The 20,399-nt window shown below is 41.5% G+C and overlaps 1 long non-coding RNA gene across 3 annotated transcripts in view; it reads right to left on the reverse strand.

Moving 5' to 3' along the window:
• LOC309645913 overlaps positions 1-20,399 on the reverse strand; it is a 253,739-nt gene that overhangs the window by 115,329 nt on the left and 118,011 nt on the right. For all 3 annotated transcript variants that reach the window (XR_014255106.1, XR_014255107.1, XR_014255108.1), the window contains exon 2: positions 7,199-7,286. This is a non-coding gene — a long non-coding RNA (uncharacterized lncRNA). The remainder of the gene's footprint in view (positions 1-7,198; positions 7,287-20,399) is intronic.

The raw sequence follows: 20,399 nt of genomic DNA on the forward strand, positions 1-20,399 counted from the left end.
GCAAGCAGGAGTGAGGACTCCAGCCTGAGCTCTGCCATCAGTGTATCCAAGATCCCGGTCTGAGCCCAGGTCTGAGCCCAGCTGTACCGTGGGTTACACTGCACATAAAGGCTCTGCCTGGGCGGACCCAGCGAGCTGATTTGCACATTCCTTCCACTTGCAAAGCCAGCCTTGTTTTCTTTTCTCATCCAAATCCTAGTCAATCATCAAGGCCCAACTCAAGTCCCTTCTTTTCAACAGGAAATTCAATGAGAAGCTCAGCTTTCACTCATCTCTTCCTTCTCTGAAATCTTGACTTACTGTCAGCACTTGTCATATATCTGCCCATGACATCGTTTGTATGACTTCCTTGCTCTATTTAGCAGCTCTTAGTGTCATTCTCATAGCTTCTCAAAGGCAGGGATTTGACCTTATGCTGCTGGGCACCTCCCCAAACATTCCAAACAATCCTTAGCACGTAATGGGCTCACAGATATCTGGGGACAGGATAAATTAATTCATTAGCCACTTCAGTTTCTAGCTAAGTTTTCTTTTTTTTTTTTTTTCTGGAACTTTAGTTGAAGCTGGACCTAGTTTGCATATGGGTATATTTGTCATACAGATGAGAGTAAAAATGGAGTTCCATAAAAACAACTATTATCAGGTGGTAGGAATGCATTTTCTTAGTAACATGTCTTAGCTCCTCTGGTGTTCTTAAACCATGAAGAGCAATGTGACACTTATGAAGTCCCAAATGACTTTCTTGCTTCCAAGAATTATTTCAGGCTTGGATTCCCGGCAATTCAGAAGCAATTTCTATTTCTGCCATGTTCATACTTTGCATCTATATAGACTTTTAACTTTTTTTTACATCTACGGTCTGTTCCTCTCACTGCAATGACCCTCTGATCTGGGTTGAGCTAACACAACATTACTGTCCTCACTTAAGCACTGAGGAACTGAGGCCCGAAGACACCATTTAGCTGGTGGCAAAACTGGGGTTTAAACTCAAATCACCCGCCTCCCAATTCATTGCTCTTTCTAACGTGTTCCAAAGTCGAGAGAAGTGTTTGAATGTGAATGTGTGCGTGTGTGTGTAATTAATCAGATAAAGGAAAGAATTCAAATTAGAAAATATCCAATTGTTTTTCATCTCATGGTTTTTCAGTAGAAAGATGACCATACATCCAATGCCCAAAGTAATTTTTATCCCAACCAAAAAAAAGGTGTCTGCCTGCCTCTTCTTTAGCATCTTTAGCAATTTTAGAGCTTTCATACTGCTTTAGTCTGCTCAGGCTGCCATAACAAAATATCATAGACCTAGAGACTTAAACAATAAAAATTTCTATTCTTACAGTTCTGGAGGCTAGAAGTCCAAGATCAAGGTGCCAGCATGGCAGATTTCTGGTGAGAGCTCTCTTCTGGCTTGTAGACAGCTACCTTCTCACTACGTACTCACACGGTAGGGGGAGAGAGAGAGAGAGTGCTTTTCTTTTCCTATAAGGGTACTAATGCCATTATGAAAGCTCCACCATCATGACCAAATCAAATTACCTCCCAAAGGCCCCACCTCCTACTACCATCATATTTGGGGTTAAGGTTTCAATGTCTGAATTTGGGGTGGGGGACACAATTCGGTCCATAGCACACACAGAAACGTACTTTTAGAAGTGTCTGTGTATCTACAAGTTGTGTGTGGCTGGCCGATGTAGGTAAAAGGTTCCTGGAGAGTAGTTTTAAACCTGACTCCATTTGCCAAAATCCTTCTTCAAATCCATCCTTCTTCCAGGCAGCAGAGTGTAAAATCTAATCTAACCGTGTTCCACTGCCCCTGACGCTCCAGCAGCAAGACGAGACCCAGTCCTGCCGTTTAAGAAACTTCCTCACTGAGTCTCTCCAGCCCCACCCATCACTCCCAACCCTGAACTCTAATTCACACCAAAATGTAGTCAGTTCTTGGGACTTCCCTGGTAGTCCAGTGGTTAAGAATCTGCCTTACAATGCAGGGGACACAGGTTCAATCCCTCTTTGGGGAATTAAGATCCCACATGCTTCGGGGCAACTAAGCCTGTGTGCCGCAACTACAGAGCCTGCGCACCACAACTAGAGAGAAGCCTCCGTGCTGCGACAAAAGATCCCACATGCTGCAACTAAGACCCGACACAGCCAAAATACATAAATAAGTATTTTTTTAAATGTAGTCAATTCTTATTATTTGCTGTCGTTGTGTTCTATAAAGTCACCACGAACAATGAATTAGAGATTATTGAATCATTGCTCCCAGGGGAAATACAGGGTTTAGTTCCTGGGAGCCTCTGGTCACATTTTCATCAGCTGATCAGCAGGTACCTTGTTTTATGTGACTGTCTGTTTTAAAACACCGTATTTAACGTGTATTGTTGACTCGTTAACACTGACTGCACAGCCGACAGCCCTGTAACTCACGCCTGAGTGAAGCTTGTCCAGCACCGTATTTCTCCCTGAGGCACATCACGGGCTTCTTGCACTTAGGAAAGCGAGACGGCTCTTCGGCGCTGTGCTGGGGGGCTACTCTGAACAGTAAAATCACCAACAAAAAGCACAGAAACGTGGAAAAGGTGGCATAGTACACAGATCATGAAAAGGACACTTGTTTACGGTATGAGAGCTGAAACATCCCCTGGTTCCCCTCACCTGGGGATGTGCCTGTCGAGGGACTCAGATGTTTTCCCTGCTCTACACACGTCTGTGAATGACCAGAAAAACTTCACGACAACTGATGCTGAGGTAACAGATTTCAGCAAGTAGGTGAGTTTGCCAATGTGGAATCCGGGAAGGAGGAGGCTCGCTGCGCCTGCGGCTCCCAGCCCTGCTCTGTGACTGTCTGTGCCCACGACGGGGCAACCCCTGAAGGTCGGGGACTACACTGCGGACCCACAGGGAGCAGCCACGTGTTAAATATCTGCTGAACTGAACGGAACTTCACGTGTCTTATCCCCTTGTGGTTCGGCAGCCAGTGGATGATGGAGCCAGGTTGGCTGTACCAGCCGGGGACCCTTTGGGCTCACACAGCGAGGCTCTCACCTGGGGTCTGGAGCTCTCACATCAGTCTGAACTCCTGGGAGGCTCCCCTGCCGTCACCTTGCTTCCCCGTGCACTCACGGCCTGGGAGGGTAGAGGGGCTAGCTGTTCACCCCGTGTGCTGAGGGACAGCCCGTGGGCTCCCAGATGGCGCGTCCTGCAGAGGTGGCTGTCCCAGCCAGGGGCCTCTGACACTTAAAGTTCTCGCTGGAACTTTATTTCTTCAGGTTAAGCACTTCCATTCTGAGGGGAACGAACATTTTAAATTTTAAAGGGTCTTTGCACATGTTACCCTCTCTAATCCATACAAGAACCCTGTACAACAGGCAGAAATAACTCTTTAGAGGTGAGTGAAATAAAGGCAGTGAAATAAGAGTATGTGGTCTAGCTGACGTTTGTAGCCAGATTTGTTTGATCACAAAGACCTGGTCATTTTTGTCACCCCATGCCACCTTTTAAAACACATTTGAAACAAAAATGCTCCTGGCCAGGAGGTCACACAGCCATTATCAGTCACGAGTTATTTCTTTGATTCACTCAGCAAATATTGGTAGAGAACTTACAACTTGCAAAGCAGTGTGCTGGGGATGAGAAGAAACCAAATTTGAATCGGACATGGCTCCCAGCCTCACAGGATATTTAGGATGTGAAGTAGAAATAACATGTGCCACAAAAAAATGGAATAGAAGCGGGAGGTGTCTTCTTAGCTGGGAGAGCAAGGAGGGCTCCATGGAGAAGGGGACCCATACCTGCCTGAGGACCACGACTGGGGGAAGAACAGCGAGGAGACATCACGGCACCTGGGAACAGACAGTGGCCATGGGAGGGCAGCGAGGAGCACACAAGGCACTTAGTCTGCGGGCTTTCCCTTTTGTACGATGGAAGACAGCCGCAGCCAAAGTTCCGTAAAGGGTGCAGTAAGGGAAAAGGAAAGGCAGCCAGATTAAACGGGGCAAATTTTCCTCAACCCAGGGAGACATCCCAAAAGCCATCACTTCCCACTGCCTCCCTACAGAGAGGGGGCTGCTGCTGATTCCCAGCCCACCCAGGACCAAATGTCTCATTGCTCTACCGTCTCACGGGGTTTACATCACACACTTTCACGCCCAGAATCTGAATCACAGCCAGGACCTTCCTGCATGACAGTCCCCACCAACTAATTATTAATGTTCCTGGCACAAAGTCTGGGTGAGCATTTATTTCCATTATCCAAGCCTGGTGATGAATTGAGCTTTGCACAGGCTGCATAATTTCTTCATTTCACCATAAGTCTGTGCCTTCTGCTGGCATTTTAAGGAATGTATTTTTATGGAGTTGGGTGCTGTTCAGTAATTTTCCAGGAGGGCACATTGCCCAGGCCAGATGGACAGAGTTGTTTCTATTTCCAGCTGGTGAAGTCCTGTCTGATAAGATTCTATCCCATCCTACTTAAACACGACTCACAGTTCGCTTGCAAAGTGGGTGGTAAAGAATTAATCAGCAGTTCATTACGGTGGACTGGGGTAGAAGGACCACCCTGGTACCTAAAAGCTCCCTAAGCAAGCAATGCCACAGAAAGACATCTTTTTAGGAAGAACTGTTATCCAAGTATGGAATGTAATAAAACAGGATGTTGAGAAGCCATTCTGTCTGAACAGAGTTACTCGGTTACGACATCAAGAATCCTGCGTTTCTCTCAGGACCCACTTGTCTTTAGAAAGAGAAAGAAGCCTGGTGTGTTGAAGTGTGATAGGGAGGAATGAACTTTGGCTTTCTGAAGAGGGTCCCTTCAATTTTTCAGTCCTGCTGCATGATACGGTTCACTCATAATCAATTACATGTGCAGTTATTGGGACTGAGCCTCCTTGCAAGTTGACTTCTCATGGGGAGGTGTGAGCACCCAGAGAGAGAGGTGTGCAAAGTTCCTTATACAAGAATCCTTGGATTCAGTATATGGGATCTTCTTGTTTAATTTTTTATTAACCTTCTAAAGGGAACTGAGCCCAGACAATACTTGCACAGAAAAATACCGTTCCAAAGGACGTCCTAACTACATCATCAAAGAATAAAAACACCTGGCTTTTTATTACTTTTCCATTTGGGGACTTTCTCTTAAATTTATTGAATATTAATCATTTTTTATATCTGCTTCCCAGACTTCTCTCTTCCTGCTCTGGAGTCTAGCCATGTCAAGGGGAAGTCTCTCTGCTTACTGCTGCTCCTTGTCTTCCTGTAAGTAAGGATCCAACAATACTTTATTCCATCATTTCTTCCCCTGTAAATGCTCACTTCCTTTTTGCCTCTTCAACCTGCTGCTCCTAACGTAAAACTCTCAAAGCCCAAACATTTCTTTGCCTTTTCACTTCAGGCAAATGTCTTCTGGCTTTTATCCTAGAGGCAACACAAATGTTTCCCAAGAAAGACAGGACTGTTGTTCCCATTTAACAGCTAAGAAAACTAAGTCACACAAAGGCTAAGTGACTTGTCCTGGCTATGGCTTTAGAAAGCAAGACTTGTATTTTTTTTTTTTTTTCAGAAATTCTCTAAGAAGAAAATCATTCAGACAAAGAAGTTTAACCAACACCAATCAAACAAAACAAATAAATGTTAGCATGAACCATAAAAGAAAAAAAATAATAAATTGGACTTCATCAAAAGTTTAAAGTTCTGCTGAATATCTTATTTGGCAGTAAAATTTTGCAGGACTATTCATGGGAGCTCCCTTTACAGTGCTCAGGGCTTTTTTTCTGGGATTCAAGCAGCTCACGAAGGAAAATGCTAAGCACTAAAATTCTGACAGGATTTTACCACCTGGAAAGATGACAAGTGGGGAAAAGAGAAGAGGCAGCCAGCAGAAATTTCTGGAGAAAGACCACCATCTCTGCCAATTCAATACTGGAACTTTTAGCTTTTGCTTGAAGAAGTTAACAATCCCTATGCACCCATATCACATGTAAGAATTTCCACCTATACCCAGTGTATGTTCTTCTGCGGTTCTGCTCATCAGCTGTTTCAGGTTCTCAAGAAATACAGGGGATCCAGCATTCTGTCCCCATCACATTATCGGATGTTTCTCTCCTGGCATTTCTTCGTAAGTACACACAGTAGGTAAAATCTCAGGCCAAAAATGCAGGGATATAGGAAATGTGATGTGCTATATTCTTCTTTACCTGAACTTTATGTCCATTTTGAGTTCCCACTGGGCCATCTGGTGGAAATGTAATAGAATTCAATTCATAGCCAGCTCTGACCCTACCGCTACGGGTACAGGTACAGTCCAAAAGGATGTGAGAATGCTGGGGCGCTCTGCATGGCTGGACTGGACGTGGTCTATCCGCTCTGGCATACATTGGGCTGAGTATGGTTGCTGCCACTGCATCTCTCACTTCTGGCCTCTGGTCCACCCCAGGTCTGACTACCCCTCAGCTGAATCCTGGGCTCTCTGAATTCCACAGAAGATATGTTTCTGCTCCCACCCTTTCCAGGGAGTCTGAAGCTAGATGCCTCTGGCCCTCTCTATCTAGATGTGCTGGACAGCCATTTCTACTCCATGGCTCTCTTAGTTCAAGAAAAAGTATCCACAACTTTAAAATAAGACAAAAACATGGTTGGGAGTAATTTAAAATTAATTGTGGAGCATCATCGAACAAGCCCTCTTACGGGTCATCTGAGGAGGCTCTAAGGCAATGTTTCTCAATGTGCTTTTGTTTTTTTTTTTAATTTCCCTCCAAGGAGAAAATTTTAATTACATTCCATTTTAATTTTAATCAATGAACTTAAGCTAGTTAATTTAATTAATAATCAGACGCAAGAGGGAGGAGATATGGGGATATACGTGTATGTACAGCTGATTCACTTTGTTATAAAGCAGAAACTAACACACCACTGTAAAGCAATTATACTCCAATAAAGATGTTTTTTAAAAAAATTTTTTGTAAAGTTTAAAGTTCTGCTTTTCAAAAGACACTGTTAAGATAATGAAAAGGGAAGCCAAAGGCTATGAGAAAATATTTACAAGTCACATATCTGATAAAGATATTATATCTAGAATATACAAAGAACTCTCAAAAGTCAATAATAGGGAAATTAAAAAACCAATAAGAAACACATAAAGATTTGAATAGACACTTCAGTAGAGAAGATATACAGATGGCAAATAAGCACATGAAAAGATGCTCACCGGGACTTCCCTGGCGGTCCAGTGGTTAAGACTTGGCGCTTCCACTGCAGGGGGCACAGGTTCCATCCCTGGTTGGGGAACTAAGATCCTGCATGCCAAAAAAAAAGAAAAGAAAAGACGCTTACCCTTACTGGTCTAAAGTAATGCAGATGAAAGTGCGCAGTTAGCTGAGTGTTCTGGTGAGGAGGAGGAACTCTCATACATCGCTGGTCAGAACGCAAAAAGATACAGACACTCTGGAAAGAGGTCTGTTCATCACACACTTACCCTATGACCCAGTGATTCCACTCCTGGGTATGTTCCCAAGAGGAATGAAGACATAAGTCCACACAAAAGCTAGTTCATGAATGTTTGTGGTAGCTTACTCATAACCCCCCAAACGGAACACAATTTGATGTCCAGTGGCTGGTGAATGAACAATCTGTGATAAATCTATAAAATGGAATACTTCTCAATTATAAAAAGAACTGAAGTACTCACAGCAACCATAACAGGAATGAATTTCACAAGTGTTATGGTAAGTGAGAGAAGTCAAATTCTAAAGGCTACGTATTTTATAATTCCATTTATATGACATTCTGGAAAAGGCAAGACTAAAAGAACAGAGAATAGATGAGTGTTTGCCAGGGGCTAAGGGAGGGGGTGGGGATGGATGACTACAGAGGACACGAGGGAACTTTTTGAGGGGATATGAGATTTCTATCTCTTGATGTGGTAGTGATTACCTGAGAGTATATACATTTGTCAAAATTCATAGAATGGTACATCAAAAAAATGAACTTTACTGTATACAAATTATACCTCAAAATATTTTTTTAAATGTTAAATGTAAGAAAGGGTTTTGTGACAAATACTCTACTTTCACTCCTTCTCTATCAGATCCTCCCCAGGGAGGTCCTGTTTGTCAGGTGCTGCCCAACAGCTCAGAAATCTGGACTAAATAGTGGGGTCTTTACTCACAGTGTGCTGGGCAACGTACAAGAAAATCTGTCTGTTTTAGGACAGCATATTCTTTGCTGTGACAGAGTCAGCTGGGAGAAGTGCTAAGGTTGTGGAGGAAGAAGAATAAGAAAGCTCCCTACTAAGTCTTTACCAGAGCTGAGGCCAGTAGAACAATTAGAAGGGGAGGCAGAGGGCGCCCAGTGTAAGGAACAGCAGGAGCGAACCCAGAGGGCAGCGAAGAGCCAAGGGAAGCGGATCCTCTCCTCCTCCCTCTGCAGCTGTTGTTTTGGGGATCAAACAGCCAACGGGAGCTTAACTGACCAGCACTGAACCCTCCAAGAACAGAAGGAAGGCTGGTTCCCTGACCTGCTGCCCTCACAGCACAGACATTTAGAACATACTTGCTAAATTCTGCCTTAGAGTCAAATTCCAACTGACGAACATTGAAAACATAGAGGACATGATTAAAATGGAAAATCATCTTAGGTAGACACCACAGTGATAATTGTTGACAGAATCTTTGATGGGTTCTGAAGTTAACAGATGAAAGTATGATGAACAACAAGAATATTTACATCGTCTCAAAGTATGTCCTTACAGCATTTTACCAAAGGGAAAATAGGAGGATCTACAATGAAAAAACTCTGTAGACACCACCTTCATCAAGTAATCGAGTAAACCTCTGCCAGAGATAAGACAGGTTGACACCATGTTTCCTCAATATGATACACTGAAAGGGCAAAGTACACACAAAGTATCACCACATTGGGGATTAAGATTTCAACATATGAATTTCAGGGGACACAAACATTCAGTCCATAACAAATGCACAGCCTAACTCTAATTCTGAGAGAAACATTGGAAAAACTCAAATTGAAGGATACTCCATGAAATAACTGATCAATATCCTTCAAAAGTTCCAAGGCCATGAAAAAGAAAGAAAAACTGTCATAGATGGGAGAAGACTAAGAAGATACAGCAACTAATTGCAATGTGGGATTAGATTCTAGACCAGAAAAATGTCATTAATGGGAAAACTGGTAGCATTCAAATAAGGTCTGTAGGTGATGTAGGTTACATCAATGTTAATTTCTTGACTTTTATAACTGTAGCAGAACCCTGTAAGATGCCAACATTAGGGAAAGCTGGATGAAGGGCTTATGGGAACTCTCTGAACTATATTTGCAAGTTTTCTGTAAATCTGAAATTATTTTGTCAAAAACTTAAAAAAAAGAAAATGTTTTCTAAAAAGAAGCAGGATAACAATAGAACTTTTTACATCTGTGCACAAGGACATTCCTTCTATGTTAGTTATTTTTATTTATTTATGTTTTTCCTTAGACTTAACAAAGCCCAGTTATGAGCTTCTGCAACTAGAGGCAACAAAATCATTTTGTAGGACAGAAACATGCTCTTACTTTGCCTTTTTGCTTAAAACATGATAGGATCACATATTCAAAAGTCATCTAGTCCATCCCAGTTCTCAGGGGTCTCAAACCTAAACTCCCTCAGATATGAGAAAACCTATGCTATGCACTACATTCCGCATACAATCAACGTTATGAAATCCTCACAACTCTAAGTTCAGTCCCACACACTGCAGAATAGAATATATCTGTGATTTGCTTGAAAGTCAAGATTACGTACAGCAGCCAATAGGCTGATGCTGCTGTCACCACTGGCTACTCCCCGGGGTCAAGTTTCCATAAGAATGTCAGGTTTTCTTGTGTGCATCTATGCTCTCTTTAGCTCTCTCAGACACTGTGGTTTTGGTTTCTGTCTGAAGAACTAAAGGACAAGCCGAAAGAACACGTTTTTCTTGATAACCTTTTAGTATGTGAAGCTAAAGTGGGTTTTAGGACCCAACTGCAATTGAAGTACGTAGAATGAATCCTTTCTAATGCCACCGGAGTATAAGGGACTGTTGACATTTACTCAGACCAGCCTCCATTTGCCTTTCCTGACTGCCTCAGTTTCCTCAGGGTAATTAACTCTCCTCCACTCTGTGCAGTCTTAGTGGGACAGCAAACCCAAGTGCTTGCACACACACAGCAATAGTTGATGGTGACCTTGAGGGCTCCTGCTAGATCCTTCCTTTTACTTTCTTGGTACATCCACAGGCATACTTTATGTCCTGATGTTGGCCAATTTATCCCTTCATTCTCAAACTTTGAAACTTGAGTTGAGTAATGCAAGTAGCAAAAATTGCTACAGTTCAATTCTTCCAGTTTTTTTTACCCCCATGAGGCTGGGGAGGTGGTCCTGCTGAGGAAGCACTCTGAATTCCCTTGGCCTTACTTGTTTCAAACCCAGTTCTTCATCTTTCTTCATCCTACGAGCTGGACCACATCCTTCCAATAAATTCCCTGATACCAAAGCAGACAAAAACACTACAAAAAAAAAGAAAATTACAGGCTAATATCTTTGATGAATACAAATGCAAAAATCCTCAACAAAATATTAGCAAACCAAATCCAAAAACACATAAAAAGGATCATACACCATGATCAAGTTGGATTCATCCCAGGGTCACAAGGATGGTTCAACATACACAAGTCAATCAATGTGATATGCCACATCAACAAAAGAAAAGACAAAAACCACATGATCATCTCAGTAGAAGCAGAAAAAGCATTTGATAAAATTCAACATCCATTCATGATAAAAACTCTTACCAAAGTTTTTGAGGGAACATATCTCAGCATACTAGAAGCTATTTATGACAAACCCACAGCCAACATAATGCTCAACAGTTAAAAGCTGAAAGCCTTCCCACTAAATTCTGGAACAACACAAGGATGCCCACTCTCACCACTTCTATTCAACATAGTACTGGAAGTCCTAGCCACAGCAATTGGAAAAGAAAAAGAAATTAAAAGTATCCAAATTGGAAATGAAGAGATAAATAGGTCACTATTTGCAGGTGACATGATACTCTATATAGAGAACCCTGAAGACTCCACACAGAAACTATTAGAACTAATAAATGAATTCAGCAAAGTAGCAGGATACAAGATTGACATACAGCAATCTGTTGCATTTCATTGTAATGAAATATCAGAAAGAGGAAGTAAAGAAGCAGTCCCACTTAAAATTGCATCAGAAACATAAAATACCCAGGAATAAACCTAACCAAGGAGGTGAAAGACCTATATGCTGAAAACTATAAAACACTGATAGAGGAAATTGAAGATGATTCCAAAAAATGGAAAGACATCCCATGCTCTTGGATTGGAAGAATTAATACTGTTAAAATGGCCATACTACCCAAAGCAATCTACAGATTTAATGTGATCTCTATCAAAATACCTTTGACATTTTTCACAGAACTAGAACAAATAGTACTAAAATTTAGATGGAACCACAAAAGACCCAGAATTGCCAAAGCAATCCTGAGGAAAAAGAACAAAGCTGGAGGCATAACCCTTTCAGACTTCAGACAATACCACAAAGCTACAGTAATCAAAAGGGCACAAAAACAGACATGTAGATCAATGGAACAGAAGAGAGAGTCCAGAAATAAACCCACACACCTATGTCAATTATTCTACAACAAAAAAGTCAAGAATATACAATGGAGAAAAGACAGTCTCTTCAGCAAGGGTGTTTGAAAAGCTGGACAGCTACATGTAAATCAATGAAATTAGAACACTCTCTCATACCATATACAAAAATAAACTCAAAATGGTTTAAAGACCTAAACATCAGACATGACACCACAAAATTCCTAGAAGAGAACATAGGCAAAACATTCTCAGACATAAATTGTAGTAATATTTTCTTAGATCAGTCTCCCAAGGCAAAAGAAATAAAACCAAAAATAAACATATGAGACCTAATCAAACTTAAAAGCTCTTGCACAGCAAAGGAAACCACAGACAAAATGAAAAGACAACCTACAGAATGGGAGAAAATATTTGCAAACATGAAACTGACAAGAGATCAATATCTAAAATATGCAAATAGCTCATACAACTCAATATCCAAACAAACAACTCAATCCAAAAATGGGCAGAAAACTTTCTTCCAAGACGACACATAGATTACCAACAGTCACATAAAAAGATGCTCGACACTGTTAATTATTAGAGAAATGCAAATCAAAACTACAATGAGGTATCACCTCACACTGGTCAGAACGGCCATCATCAAACGTCTACAAATAATAAACACTGGAGAGGGTGTGGAGAAAAGAGAACCCTCCTACACTGTTGGTGGAAATGTAAATTGGTGCAGCCACTATGGAGAACAGTATGGAGGTTGCTTAAAAAACTAAAAATAGAACTACCATATGATCCAGCAATCCCACTCCTGGGCATATATCCAGAAAAGATAAAAACTTCAATTTGAAAAGATACATGCACCCCAATGTTCATAGCAGCACTATTTACAACAGCCAAGACATGGAAACCCTCCCAGGTGCCCATCAACACACGACTGGTTTAAGAAGATATGATACAGACACTGAATGAAATGGTGCTCTCTCAGCCCATTTGAAAGTATTCTATTGTATTTTTGCCAAGTCCAGTGCAAACTTTTTTAAACCAATCTTTTCCTTTTAAACCACATTAGTGAAATTTTACTGTTTATGTTTTCTCGTGTTTGATTATAGAGTAGAAGGATTGATGGAAGTAGACCGGAGAGGTAGGAAAAAAAATTGAGAAGACTTTGCCAAGAAGAGAAAGTTGTTTCTTTAATTGAACTTGGTATAGAGCAAAAGTAATTTAGCTCTGTGAAAAGGGCTTTTGCTTTCTCTGACCTGAATTTTATTTTCATAATCCAGGAGCAGTGCCACAGATACACGCTCATGACCAACCTTAATTTAAATTTGTTTCCACCAGGACAATATATGTGCTACCAGCAGGACTGCCGGTATGATGCGCTCAGGAATGAATAGGTTGGGGAGGGTACTCTGCTGTGATTCAAGAGATCATGACTTTTACAAGATTTTATAGAACTTCTGTGATTAATTAAAATAAAACCAGATGCTTCCCTCTCCCATTTCTGGGTACCCACCTCCCCAGGTATGACCAAGGTTGAAGTGACCTGACCTCAGTGTCCATCTCTTCCATAGGAATCCATATACATAAGTGACGGCTGTCAACAATGGCTTTTACAAGTAAGACTCACACATGCACAAAAAGCTAGCTAAGCATTTTTTAAAGGATTATGACAAAAGTCCTATGATGTTTTTCCTTCTATATTTTGTATCATATGGAAAGAGGGGAGGGAAAGCTGTTACTCCATGCCCAGCCTCAGACCTGGGAGCCCATCGTGGAGGTCTGGGGTTTCTTCCTGAATCCCACCAGGGCACGGAGCACCACAGAGAGCATCGTGGACTGAGTTGACAGAAATGGGGAGGACTAGGTGAAGGGCTAGGTGAGTGTAGTTTCGTGGGGGATATGGTAAAGAGCTCTCACCTTCCTTCTCTTGAGAGTGGCACGGGGACAACCATTTGAGAGAAGGTGGAAGAGTAGTAAATGCTTGGAACAGCTGCTGTGTAAAATGGAATAAAGGAGGGGGGCACTGAGACTGAGAAAATAATTGCTGAGCAGTGTGGTGGCCCTGGGGAGGCTGGGAGTCAGGCTGCCAATCAGTCGGATGGGGGGACTCTCTTGCACCAAACTTTGGATGGGATTGAGCCCAGGTTAAGGGAGACAGGACAGGAGCAGAGAGTGTGATGATGCAGCAAGAACAGCGGGAATTAGAGATCCTGGTTGCAGAGCCCTCCATCCTCTTTCCCAAGTGGCACTCTGAGAAGTCGGGGACGATTTTAGCAGAGAAACTGTGCTACCCTTACTCATCCCCGAGGTGTGAAAGCTGAAGCCACAGCTGAGTCATGCCATGAACAGTATCCCATGTTGGCCGAGCCTAGCTCTTCTGATTGGACGCACATAGGGGCCTCTCTGAGTTGGCACCTCTGCTGTGTTGCCTCACGCATATAATTCTGAGTCCAAAGTCTGTCTTTCTTGTTCAGTGACCGCATTTTTACATACCTGATACATATATTTGAGGGCTTAAGGAATGAGGAAACTTGAGGTCAAAGAGGACCTGAATTGTCAGGTAGAGATGGGCACCATCTGGCTCCCCGAGCCTCCACCAATTGCAATAACTGCAAAATTAGAAAGTGATCTGATACAGCCTAGAGCAAGGTACTTTCCAAGCCTTAGTTTTCTTTCCTGTAGAATAAAAACTGCTATTAATAGTAATAACCTCCTCATAGGGGGGTTATTCGATGGCATATAAAGCACTTTGAAAAAACTTTGGGCACTTAGGTGCTCAGTAATGGGTAGCTATAAATGAGGTAATGAGCACACACAGTGCAGTATATCCAGCTCTATCTCGCTTGTTAAGACTGTGTTGTCTTAGCCTGAATTCTCCAGAAAACAGTGGCTGAGCCAATAGCTTATCTGAACTCTTTTATTAGGGAGTACAATCCCAGGGAAGCAGAAGTGAGGGAAAGGGAAGGGGTCAGGGAAGAGCAAATATGAGGGGTGCACCACAGAGATGGCCAACGTTTCATATTAAGACCAACTAATTGCATCACTTCAAGGGACCATCTTCTGAGAGGCCATAAGGGCTACTGCATCTTAAGATTGTCTGTGGGGAGGAGGTGAGGTGTGAAGCAAGAGGGAGGAATATTTATCCACTAACCCTCAGTTCCCACTGATCGAAGGTTTATCCCCTGGGGCATTAATTCCTCTGCACTTTGGTATGTATCGCTGTGAGTTCCAAGCAGGTCCCGATGTATCTTAAGTCTCAATGTCAACGGGGAAGCCCTGTGTTGAAGACAAGAGGCTCAAGCCGTGGGCTTGAGACAAGCTGCTGTCAGGTAATTCTTGCTCAGTATCGCGTGAGGCCATGGCAATTATGAGAACCTACGTGAAGTTTGTCTCCAAAGTGAAAGCTGGAGAGAAAAAATGGCCAAGAGTCTTGGAGAAAGATGAGCCTAGGATGATCTGAAGTAGAACTAAAATTTCCTGACATACCTAGGTTTTGAAAAGCCCTTTTAAACATATTGAATTATACTTCTTCACGTAAACATTTCAAGAGAAGGAGCTAGAATTCCAACCTTCATGGATTCCTAATATTCAAGCTTCTGTTTACTTGGCAGTTCCCCTTAACCATATCAAATAGCTGTTGGTACAAAAATCAAGAGTTAAGTACTAGAGGGGTACTTAACAAATCAAACATTTTATAAGAAAAAGCCTTTATTCTGTGCCATAATTGCCCTTTAACCATTCTGTTTTGATATGTTGGATTTTCTACCAATAAAATGCTCTTGTAAAAAAATAATGCTCTTGTACAATGTCTTTCTTTGGAGGGACTATTTTCGTTCGGTTTGCCATTAGATTCTGTGACATTGGAATTCTTAGTATCTTCTGCTGAAATGTGAAGGCTATTTGTTACACAGTCTATCTGACTCACATATTCAGTCTCAAATTCCTCGAGACAAGAGGTAGCTCCTTATATATCTTGTACTCCTGCGGCATCTCTAGAGAATAACAAGCTTTCAATTAATATTTGTTGAGTGGGAAACAACCTAGATGCCAGACATTAGGAGACTAGTAAATAAATGGTAGGGCAGCCATACAATGGAATTTCACACAGCACAGTTGTAAAAAAAAAAAAAAAAAGGGCTTCCCTGGTGGCGCAGTGGTTGAGAGTCTGCCTGCCAATGCAGGGGACACGGGTTCGAGCCCTGGTCTGGGAAGATCCCACATGCCACAGAGCAGCTGGGCCCGTGAGCCACAGTTACTGAGCCTGCGCGTCTGGAGCCTGTGCTCCGCAACAAGAGAGGCCGCAATAGTGAGAGGCCCACGCGCCGCGATGAAGAGTGGCCCCCGCTTGTCACAAATAGAGAAAGCCCTCGCATAGAAATGAAGACCCAACATAGCCATAAATAAATAAATTAAATTAAATTAAAAAAAAAATAGGAGTTTCCCTCTAATATAGACATGGAGAGATGGAAGACGGTTATTTTAAGTGAAATAAGCAAGGTTCAGAACTAATGTATAGGATAATCCTATTTTGCTTGTACATGCATACACACTTGTATGTGGATATGCACATTTAGAAATCTAGAGGGACTTCCCTGGTGGCACAGTGGTTAAGAGTCTGCCTGCCAGCAGGAATAAAGACGTAGAGAATGGACTTGAGGACACGGGGAGGGGGAAGGGTAAGCTGGGACGAAGTGAGAGAGTAGCATTGACATATATACACTACCAAATGTAAAACAGATAGCTAGTGGGAAGCAGCTGCATAGCACAGGGAGATTAGCTCAGTGCTTTGTGACCACCTAGAGGGGTGGGATAGGGAGGGCGGGAGGGAGGCTCAAGAGGGAGGGGATATGGGGATATATGTATACATATAGCTGATTCACTTTGTTATACAGCAGAGACTAACACAACATTGTAAAGCAATTATACTCCAATAAAGATGTTAAATTTAAAAAATTTTAGAAAAGAATCCACCTGCCAATGCAGGAGACATACGTTTGAGCCCAGGTCTGGGAAGATCCCACATGCTGCGGAGCAACTAAGCCTGTGCACCACAACTACTGGGCCTGTGCTCTAGAGCCCATGAGCCACAACTACTGAGCCCGAGTGCCACAACTACTGAAGCCCTCGCGCCTAGAGCCCGTGCTCCACAACAAGAGAAGCCACTGCAATGAGAAGCCCATGCACCGCAACAAAGAGTTGTCCCCGCTCGCCGCAACTAGAGAAAGCCTGCATGCAGCAACAAAGACCCGACGTAGCCAAAAATAAATAAATAAATTTATTTTTTTAAAAAAAGAGAGAGAGAAATCTAGGAAGGAAGTGTACATACAAAGTTGTTAAAGGCTATTATCTTAAAGGATGAGATTGGTAGGGGGAAAGAATTTTCTCTTTTTACTTGTATTGTTTGTGGGGTTTTTGCAACAAACATTTATTAATTATGCAATCTAAAAGATGAACAAGTAAAACAAGCAATGCTTTGCATGAATCATGGGTGTTTGATGACACAGTAGAAAAAAAAATAGTCTACTGGGTACAAATGACTCTTTAGTTTTGACACTGAATTAGTCAGGTACCATTCTTTATTTAATCCTGCATGGAGAAAATGCTAGTTCCATTTTTTTTTAATCCCTATGAGAGCCATTAGAACCTCTGCATTCTCAATTAGCCCCAAAATAACAGTGTTCTTGGCTAACTTGCTTGGCTGTATATCATCGTATTTGTAGTATCACTCTTCCTTCTACAGAGAGTTCTGTTTGCAGCTCTACTGAGGAGATTAAAAAAACTTCCTAGCCAATACTGGTCATCAGCTATAGATAACGAGCACAGTCTTTTGCTTTTTAAAATTCGTATATTTTCACTACCTAAGTCTACTCCAAATGGAAATACTCTTGTATATTTCAAACAGTTCAACAGTAATATAGGAGTCAGATGCCCTGGCATAAACGGTCTCCACACCCTAATGAATCCCACATAGCAAAGCATGATAAGTACCTACTAAAATTCTTTGAAAAGAGGGATAGGTTATTTCAGGTTCTTTTCATTCCTTAGATCTTTTTGTGATGTCCCCCACAATACTTAGAGAATTACCCAGAAAAGGCAGAGGAATGGGATGAAACATAGCTGCTTTCTGGGTTTGCATCAGCAGCCCTAACACCCGGCCCCTCCAACATTTCCCCTAAACACTGACCAGAAAACATCTTTGTCATACCAGAAGAACTGGGTTTTCATCTCATTCTTCATCCCTCCCTATTTATGTACTTCCTGGTCTCACTCCTCCCCACCACCCGCGCCGCCCCCCCACCCCCGACAATCTTCATCCTCAGGCTACCAACTACAAATATGTTAGAATGGCAGACACTTATCTCAGGCATCAGAGAATCCTTTGGAAATATAAGGTCGAGGAAGGCTCATGTAAGTCCTGTGAAAATAAGAGAAGGGTCAAAGAGAGCTCCCTGGAGCTTTAGCAGAATGCCAAAGAACCTCACATCTGAGTTAGGAGGAACATTTTGTTATGCTAGACACTGGAAGACAACACATAGCCCATTAAAAACCCCAAGTAATAACAGCCAACAAAAATTTGAAAGAACATGTATTCATCAAAATGGAATCACTATTTCCCCAGATTTTTGACACTCACACCTTTGCTTTTCTTAAGGAAAAAAGAAGAAGAGTGCAGCCGTAACCCATAAGCAGATTTTCCCATTTACGTAGAGGAGAATAATGACCTTGAATGGATAAAAGAAATCTGCATCTTGATTTTTCACATCTTCTGAAATGATATTTAACATTTATTTCCGTTATGAATTTAGGCAACAGATGACAGTCATATTGTTAGAATTCATGACTTTGGAACCAATAGAAATAATAGGTATACCACATTAAAGTTTTTGCAGAGATCTCAAAATATTGTTTACATTCACCACTATTCAAAATTATAGTAGTTAATTGACCGGCCACTGGATCTTGGTACTCCATGTGTTAATAAAGAATCCATACACTGCGATATAAAAAAATCTGTAGTGTCTCGACACTTGTATTTCAATATAATTGGTTTCCTTTGTAATTCTATGTATTTTATTTTATGCCTCTAAGAACACTATTTTGAGAAGGAATCCATGGGATTCAACTCACTGCAAATAATGAGAGAATCAGCTGGGACCAGAGCAACCACTCAGCTGAGTCTAGCCAGAATTGCCCACCCACGTTATAGGATAAATGAAATGGTTCTAGTTTGAACCACTGACTTTTGGAGTGGTTTGTGATACAGCAATAAATAACCAGTAAATATCCTTACTTTTAGGTATTCAACATTTTTCTCTAAAGCAACTTTTCCATTTAAATAACTTAATTTTTAAATAGTCTTCGTAGCACTGTGCAAATAGAAAAAAAATTCGCTTGACACAAATATAGAAGTTAACCAAAAACAGATACAATGAAAACACTAAAGAATGTTACTACAATTTGGCTAGATATGTTGTCTGGGAAGGTTTTTTTTTAGAAAAGAGAGGTTAAGTGCTAGAGGAGTGATAAAGACACATTACCTTCAAAGTGAGACCTTCACCTTGATGAAGGCAGAAAGACCAAAAGAGAAATATGTGATTCCATGTCATTTAATTCCTGTCCCTTTCTCTTTTATAATCAGAACTCTTAGTGGGTGATCTTAACCCATATTTTGGGAAGCACTGGTTAGGACAGTATAGTCTGACTGGACTTAACAGAAAAATGAAATCTTTGTATAAGCGGGTGCTTTATCTCCTAATATTGGGATAAAATGGCCACACCACAGACATTCCACCCAGACAATGGCTATGAAGAATCTAAGATGTCACAGACCAACCTCACATGGATAAGAAAACTAAGGCCCCGTGAGATTAGACACCTTGGCCAGGGTCACACAGTGAGCCTGGTATATGAATATAATTATGAATAATTTCACTCCCGCCACCAGAGGACAGAGAGCACGGTCCTCATGATATACAGATGTTCAGATATCATCTGTTAAATTAAGGAGCTAGTAGAAAAGGCACAGTTCTAGCTTTCTGTGAACGCATGAGTTTAAATGTTATAACAAGGAACCCAAAGGATTCACTAAGGAATAGTAAGGAAAGGAGCAAGGAATTAGGTAACATTGACTCACACATTGAGGAAAATCATCTCCTTTTCACTCTCTTTTGTCCCTTGGCGTTGGTCAAGGCTTTGCATCTAGCTTGGCACATATATCAGTAAATGATATTTATAATTAATCATTATAATGCTGGGACTTCCCTGGTGATCCAGTCAGTGGTTAAGACTCTGTGCTTCCAATGAAGGGGGCACAGGTTCAATCCGTGGTCAGGGAACTAAGACCCCACATGGTGCACGACATGGCCAAAAAAATTAAAAATATAATATGTAATTGTAAAATTTTTAAATAATGATAATGCTAATATTAATAACACTAATAAATAGCTGAGCAGTTAAGAACATGGGCTCTGGATTTGAACTTCATCTCCTTGCACATACCAAATTTCCTACCCTGGCAGCTGAATTTGCTTCTCTGAGCCTCAATTTCTTCATTTGTAGAACGTGCATTAAAAAGTATTTACATAAACAAATGGGACCTAATGAAACTTAAAAGCTTTTGCACAGCAAAGGAAACCATAAACAAGACCAAAAGACAACCATCAGAATGGGAGAAAATATTTGCAAATGAAGCAACTGACAAAGGATTAATCTCCAAGATTTACAAGCAGCTCATGCAGCTCAATAACAAAAAAAAG

This window comes from Balaenoptera physalus, assembly GCF_965194825.1.
Source record: "Balaenoptera physalus genome assembly, chromosome: 16".
Taxonomy (NCBI): domain Eukaryota; kingdom Metazoa; phylum Chordata; class Mammalia; order Artiodactyla; family Balaenopteridae; genus Balaenoptera; species Balaenoptera physalus.